Here is an 8,839-nt window from a genome sequence, read left to right on the forward strand (position 1 = left end):
GGTCCAGTGCTGACTGTTATGTTACAACAGGTGTATTAGGTCTTATATACCAATCACATAGACTTCAAGATAGTCTGTTATAGTTATCATCAGATCAATAAGAGTGCGGAAACAGTATTCTAATATCGCATCTCAGAATCTCTCTTGTGTTTTTTAATTTCACACATCTGTTTTAATCTATGTAATAAAAGTTATATTTTAATTATAGGCAAGGTCTTTCTCCCCCTGGTAAAATGGTGTATACAACATAAGGGGACACAGAAGTGCCATATATGTGCATACTTTTTAGTCAGACTGTCCTGACTTAAAGGATTACTTTCGGTTATAATTTTTAAGCTAAACAACTAACATATTAAAGTTAATAAACATTAATTTAAACCTACTGGCCTATATTTTCTCCAAAACGAAGTTTCATAACGTTCTAAAAGTTATATCTTTTATTCGCCGATGATGTCACGTTATCCTGCCCACTATTTTCAGCACTACGTGTTCAAAATACTTAAACCAATAACTTTGTGTTTAAAGCGCCATTTTGAAACCTAGGTATTGTAAACGGATTGGTACAGAGCAAAGGATACCCACGGAGTGGGTTTGGAAAACAATTAAATTTGCAGACAAGTTTTCTGATATACGGTAGAGATATGTTAATGAAATGCTATTGATAAAAAGCGTATTTGGGATAGTTAGTTAGTTAGTAACAGGCATAGAAAATATTTACTTACAGTGGCCCTTTAATTCTGTAAACTCTTTCAATGCATGAGCACTCTAGCCTGAATTTATATTACAATTCAAATAATATAGGGCATCCCCACATTATTCGTGTAGTGCTATTGCAAATTTTTGTTTTTGTATATATAATTTTATATGTATTTTACATTCCAGCATAGAGGTGATTGATAATTTACTTTCACTTTGAGGGACAGTGAATAAGAATTTTTAGACTAGAAAAATTGCATTAATTTATATGCATACAGTGTTTACTATGATATAAAAACAGATCATTTACTTTTTTATTTTAATCACAGAAAGAGTCTAGTTTAAGAAATGCATCATTTAGAATGACACAGTCACAGTGTAAGTTAAGAAAACATTACATTCTGCAGCTACTCTGTCGGCACTCACAGCTGCCCTTTCAATACAGTTTGTGCAGCAGGACTAGTGAGTACGGACATAATGTGCTGCTTTGCTTCCAGCATGCCTTGCAGGCCTCCTGGTTTCACTTAAATAAAGGCTGCCTCATATATGGTTGAGTTCTGTCAGGCTTACTTTACCACCCGTAAAAAAGCTGTCTGTTACAGTCAAGAAGTAATGATATCATAAAACTACTGTCAAACTGTGAATGATTAGGAAATGTAACTACTGTTTTAGTCTCTTCTCATCTACTTCAAGCTATTTGTGTGTATTAGATATTGATCAGTTGTGTGACCCTTAGTGTACCAGAGTTCTGCATGCGTTCAGTGCTGGCTGGATCTGGAGCAGACCTATAGGGGAGTGGGCCTTCTGGGGTCAAGAGACCAGCGTCTAGTACATGTGAGTGTGTCACTGTAATACATGTCAGCAAAATGTTTGTGATGGCTTCCTCCTGTGCGGGTGAGTGACATGACTAAGGGCATGGAGCCCGAATCGTAGTCATTATGTTTGCACTTCCCTTTGAATAAAGCTGATTTTCTTGGAAGCAGTGCAACTATTTAATATTTGCCGTTATTGGATTCTTGCAAAGATCCTTTAGCTTCGCTCACAAAAAATAAGGACGCATGTGCTGACTGTGTTTATATTCCTGTGTGGGCGGGGGCGGTAACAAATGCAGCCTGCATGTTTTTTGGTATACACAGCCCTGGCATTGACTTGTATGAAAAATAACTGTTAGTTGTCAAAATCAAGAACATTGGAATACTTAGAAGTATATGTCACGTTGATTTATTTTTACACATGTGGTCAGCTGATAAACTATATACAGGTATACCTCACTTTACAGCACTTAGCTAATACATCGCTTTGTGGAGCTGAAGTTCAACCTCCAATGATTTTGAAACAGTGCTGTTCTCATTGTGAGAATGCGAGAAAAGTGACTGGCACCATTTTGTTATGCGCAGTTCATTCCGTTTACAGCATTACAGTGCAATCTGTTGTCTCAGTGTTGTAGTCTGGCATATTTTACTACAGTAATTGTCACTATTTTACAGATAAAGATTTTATTGAAAACTAATTGAATACTGTGCTGTGCTATTGTTAAACTAAACTTAGCGCTATTCCACCCTATAATATACGTTAGTGCAAACATGTTTTCTTTTATATAATTTTTATTTAGTTTCATAATTGTACAGAAATGTTAAAAAAAATAAACAAACAATCACAGAACATGTTACAAAAAGAAAAAAACATGCTACAAAAGATGTTAGTAACTGTTATAACCTATGAAAATAGCTCCAGTTGAGGCCTTGTTTCACTTTCTCAATAATTACATATTTTGGCTTAAACAAGAAGACCTCAACAAAAATCAGAAAACAAAAATTGTACCAGTAGGTTACAAATCTTACCCAAAAATGTCAATTATTATTATGACCAAAATAATTGTTTCACTATAATACATTGATCTTATCATGTTTCTATACAGCATCTAACTTCTATATGGCTTTTAATATGAAAAGAAAAAAAAATTCAATAAAGATGCCGTCTCCAATTCAAGGGGTATTTATCGGTTAATATCAGTTGTAAGAAAAAAGGTGACGTACGAAAATAATCTAGGAGCTGTAGTTGAACTTCCCTGGGTTGATCTAAGATTACTTCATCCCATTTTGCCAGAAACATTTTTAATTTGTTATCTTGGAAGATTAGAGGGTCATGCTGATCCAAAACCAAATGATATAATATATTGCATACAAATGAAGCTATACTAGGAGCCTTCTTATCTTTCCAGGATTTTAGTCTCATTTGCCTAGCTAATAAAATTGCAGTATTGATCAGTAGATTATTCTGTGTATTCTCTTGTGTAGATAAAAAAAAGGATTTGTGAAGGCTCAAAAATCTAGATGGCAAAAATCTATTTAGCCAGTACTCGATTTGTTTCCATAATTTTTGGATCTTTGGACAAGCGTAGAAGACATGAAATAAATCAGCTGCTGGTAAATTACATCTATAGAGAGCCGTATCACTTTGGGTGTTCCATTTTCCCATTATTTTAGGCATAAGATATGATCTGTTCAAGAGATTAATGTGTGATTCTCTAACCGCTATATTAGATGAAAACTCTAATAAAACTTTTTTGGAAAAAGTCCATATTGATTCCTGGAATATCACGTCTCCATGAAAAATAAAGCTTGTTAACTTTGGATTCTGCATCTTTAAGAGCTAAAATTATATATATGTGTGTCAATGAATAATTACCTGGACGATATCTGTTGATAATTGTATCAAGCAGGCCCAACGACCATAAATTTCCTTCAATAGGTTTCTGGCTATAAATAAAATGCCTAATATCTCTTATCCAAGTTAAATTCTCTAGATAGTGAATCAAATGTTCTAATATGTTTAGTAAGTGGGTCCATCAACTGTATAAGTAATTTCAGGTTATTACAAGACCATGCTCTGAAAGCAGAGAAGGTAGAGTCACTTTCAAAATTTGGGTTTCCCCTGATGGATATATATTTAGAGAGTGTATGATTTATCTCTAAAGAGTTACAAACTTTACTCCATGCAAGAACTACATTATAAATTGTGTATTTTAATGTGTAGTCTCTAATATATTTAAGCCGATTTGTATGTAGGAGGGCTTTGAGGAAATACGGAGCAATTATAGCTTCTTTTATCTTGTAATTTGTTAAATAGTTAGCTTGTGTTAGCCAGTCCAGGGCAATTTTGGACATACATGCCAAATTATAATTTTTAATATTGGGAAAGGCAAAACCACCCATATCTTTGGGGTGCGTTAATCTTGATAGGGAAATACGTGGTTTTATTGGGGCCCAGAGAAAGCGAGAACAGCTAGAGTTAAATTTTTGAATATCCACCTTTCGTAAGAAAGAAAGAAAGAATATTTTGAAGCAAAAATAACATTTTGGAGAGTAATCACATTTTTATTAAAGCTATTTTTGCCGACAGAGTCAGGGGTAATTTACTCCATCTTCTCAGAAAAACATTTTTGTCACATAGGGGTGTAATTAGAGTCATAGGCCCCTATTTATGAAAGGTCTGTCGGACCTGATCCAACAGTGCGGATCAGGTCCGACAGACCTTGCTGAATGCGGAGAGCAATACGCTCTCCGTATTCAGCATTGCAAATTCGCGGCCAGCCAGCAGGGGGTGTCAATCAACCCGATCGTACTCAATCGGGTTGAATTGCGGCGATGTCTGTCCGCCTGCTCAGAGCAGGCGGACAGGTTATGGAGCAGCGGTCTTTAGACCACTGCTTCATAACTGGCGTTATCCGGAGCTTGATAAATGGGCACCATACCATTCTTCTGGGTTTTTAGAAATGATTATTCCCAGATATTTAATGCTTCTTTCTGCAATTTTGAAAGGATTATCTATGAGACTATCCTCATTTTTAATCACCCATAAGATCTCTGATTTAGAGAGATTAATCTTGTCACCAGCAAACTTGCTAAACTCTGCTATAATGCTCAAAAGTATTGGCATGTTCTTTTTGGAGTTCCTTATATAAAAAGAGAATATCATCTGCATATAATGACAGCGTAGAATTGTAGTGACTTATATTTATACCTTCTAATCCATCACAACATTTTATTGCTAAAGGTTCTAGGGCTATGTTAAATAATAGTGGAGATAAGGAACATTCCTGTCTTGTTCCTTTATGTAAGGTTATAGCTGGAGAGAAAAGGCTGTTTATACTAAGGAAAGAGACAGGATTCTGATATATTAAAGATATATAGCTAAGAAAGTGACCTGAAAAGCCAAAATTCTTTAAGGCAGTGAATAGATGGTCCCATAGGACAGAGTCAAAAGCCTTTTCGGTATCCACAGTTAATAGGGCAAAATCTTGTTTTGGCTTTGACTCTGTTCTATGTGATACTAATGCATATTCAATTAATGTCATTGCCTTTTTTATATTTTTTTGAGCTGTTCTACCAGGCATAAAGTCAGTTTGATACTGGTGTATAATCTCTCCTATTACAGTTTTAAAGCGCCTAGCTATAATACTTGCTAAGATTTTGTAGTCATTATTTAGCAATGAGATGGGTCTATATGAGTACATTAGGTTAGGATCCTTATCCTTCTTAAGTATAAGTGTGATATTAGAAGCGGTACAAAAATTTGGAGGGTTTATGTTGGTATACAAAATATAGGTTAAACAGGTTTGTCAGTGTGGGGGCAATTGTTTCTGAGAGAATTTTGTAAAAATTCAGCTGGTAATTGATCAGGGCCAGGTGCTTTACCCATGACTAACTCATTGATTGCTTTCAACGTTTCTTCTAAAGTAATCTCTTAGTTTATTAATAATTGATCTAAGGATATTTTAGGCAATCTGAGATTCTCCCAGAAACATTCTTTCGCCTCTTTGTTAACTTCTACAGGTGAGTATATTTCCTGAAAAAATATATGAAACTGAATATTAATAACATTTGGAGTATTATATTTAATTTCCTCAGCAATAATTGTCCCAATATAATTATTCTTCTTCATGCTACGAGAGGTTAGCCAAATTTTGGCAGTTTTTGGAGAGAACCTGCCAAAAATTCATTTTTTTTTTTTTTTTTTTTTTTATCTCCTCTTGAGTCCGAGACTGATCAAGAAAAATCTCTCTCTGTTTTAGCATTTTGGTAGCTATTCCAATTATTACTGTCTGGGCTTTCTATATATCGGGTGTATTTATTTTTAAGTTGATTAGCCAATTGTAAATCCCTGTTTCTAAACTTTCTTTTCCTTTTTACCATATACGCCTTTATCTCCCCTCTAAGATATGCCTTTGCTGCCTTCCAGAATATTTCTATTTTAGTGAGGTTTTCCTTATTAATAGAAGCACAATCCCTCCATTTTTGTATCAGCCCATTTCTGATATTGACATTGGAGGATAAAAAAAGAGGGAAAAAAGAACTTTCCACATTGATTTTCCCATCAGGACAGAGAGATAATAGCATGATCCGTTAAATTATATTTTTGATATCTGTATCCATTTCCAAGTGTAATAGACCTTCGCTCACCAAAAACATATCGATTCTTGAGAGAGTATGATGTGTTTTGGACTCGCATGTAAAGAGTCTTTCATCTGGATGTTGTATTCTCCAGATATCTTTTAGTTTAAGACCTTTAGAGAAGTTAGTTAATATTTTTGCTTCTTTTTTTGGACCTATAGGATCTCTTAGTTTTAAGTCTATCCAGGTAGGGAATAAATACGCTATTAAAATCACCCCCAATAATCATCTGTGTATCTATTAAATTAATGAGTTTGGCAAATAATTTATCCCAGAAGTCTGGCTGGCATTCGTTTGGCGCGTCCAGGTTACATAGCATATAGAGAGAGCCATTGGACTCTATGTCTATGATCAAATATCTTTCCTCTGGGTCTTTGTCTTGTGATAGCAGTCGAAAATCTAGATTTTAATTAAATATGCATGTCACCTCCCTTTTCCTATTGATTGCTGCTACAGCTATCACCTCTCCTATCCTTAGTTTATATGTTCTTTGTTGATTTCTACAGAGCCTTTTTTCCTGTAATATGGTAGTATTTTTTGTTTGTCCTGAATTTTTTTAATTTTTTTATTAGAACTGGTCTTTTTGGCTTTGTTGTGTTATCCTGTTATCGATCCCTAACCTATGTACCCTTTCTACTAAAATAGCTTCTGATGGCATGTCAAGAATCTGTGGTAATGTGCAAAGCTCATAAGATCAGAGAATTTAGGGGTCTCCGGGAGTCCCACTATTTTAAGATTATTTCTCTGTGACCTATCCTCTAAGTCATCTAGGCGAGATTGCAGAGTTTGTATAGTTTTAGTTTGTGAGTTAAGTAGGGTTTGTTGGGAGTATTGCATATAGTCTAGATCAGATATTCTACTTTCTATTTCTACAAGTTTATTGGAAACTTGTTTGAGTTCATTCGATAGCATAGTTAACTCTGCTTTTACTCCCTCAATCTGTGGCAAAAAGATATCATAGATTTGTTTGATCAGATTGTTAGTATCAATGACAGTATTAGAGCTAGATATAAAGTCTACAGAGGTTGGCTCTGTACTACCTATACTGAGCCTACCTTTTCTGTCTTTCAGTTTTGGGGGCATTGTGGGCGAATCGATTTTACCAGTCCCAAGAAATTTATCCATATAGAATATACAATGTGTGTTACAAACGGCGTGAAAGTGTTTGCTAGAGAGAAAATAATTACCAGTGCTAATTCAAGAGTGATATATTCAACTAAGGGGTCCACTATGGGAGGGGTGGTGGAATTAAAAAGACTTACATATCATCTATTTAAGACTGAGTGTCCAAGTGAAACAGTGTGTACTACATTTTATTATAAAATAATTGTGTAGTTGAGATTAGAATAACTACCTATCGTCTATATAAGGCTTGGTGTGAAAGTGGGGCAACGTGTAAAAGACTATATTGTTAGAATAATTGTGAGCTTGAATTGGGATTGGTCGATTTCTATTGGTGTTTTGTCCTACCCCACAATAGCTCCTGGGGTATAGTTAATGCCTCAAGCGACAGTTTATACTATAGGCAATTCCGTTATCCGGACAAAAACAGTATATCTAATGCCCCAAGAGAGGACTAAGGGGGACTAAAGAGGGGTGGCATCTAGATCAATAGATGCAATCTGACTAGAATTACTATGATACTTTATGCATAGATTAGCTGCTTTGGCTACAATCTTATTTTTATATACATAATATAACATGCCATTTATATGCAACATAAACTATTTAGCTTTTCCTGGGTTAAATGTGTTATGCATTTATCCTTCAGAGTTAATATATATATATATATATATATATATATATATATATATATATATATATATATATATATATACACATATATATATACACACACAGTATTAATAGGTCAATTTATTATAGTAAGATTCTCATATGAAGATAAAGTGTTGAGCACTTACATAATATGTGCAGGCCAGGTGTCAACTTTTTTCTACTATATTTGAGTAGAACAAGAAGAGATAGCAGTACAAAAACACCTAATACAATAGTGTATCAATCAGTTATATTGCTTTAGATCATAGAATATCAAATATTGGAGGCAACGGCAGTATCTATCTAAAAAGCCTATGCTATATATAATTTCTTGCGACTCTGTCTATCAACCTAATAGGGAGGCAACCTGACTGATTATATAACAATTAAATACGATAGACAAGATTTTCCCTTTTTTTCCTTCCTCTTTCTCCTTCCTTTTCTATCCCTCCTTTCTCTCTACTCTCTTTCACTTCCCCTTCTCCCTTCCCTTTCAAGGGTTACATATACATGCGTATCAGCGTGACAGTGCCTAGACATCAACAAACAACGGCCTTATATCCACTATATAAAAAGGAGGCCATCAATTAAACACAGCTTAACTTTTCTGAATAAACAGCCTCATATTAGCTTCTTATATAACAAGGAAGTCCAGGAATAGTTACTGTGGATATAAGGACAGGGCTCTAACTAGTAAAATATAGTCTATATCTTTAATGCCAGTTCATCAAATTACTGTCAAATTACAGTCACACAGGTTGTTATCTGTATACTCTTTTTATGGGGCACCTTGATTCCAGATATTCTATGCAAGAAAGGCCAGGTATTTCTTATGCCAGACGTACAGCATGTCCCATAAGTGCCTTATTTAATTTTTTAATCCTCTTATTATACTCATCTTGTTACTGAATTGC

This window comes from Bombina bombina, chromosome 4 (genome assembly GCF_027579735.1).
Source record: "Bombina bombina isolate aBomBom1 chromosome 4, aBomBom1.pri, whole genome shotgun sequence".
NCBI lineage: Eukaryota > Metazoa > Chordata > Amphibia > Anura > Bombinatoridae > Bombina > Bombina bombina.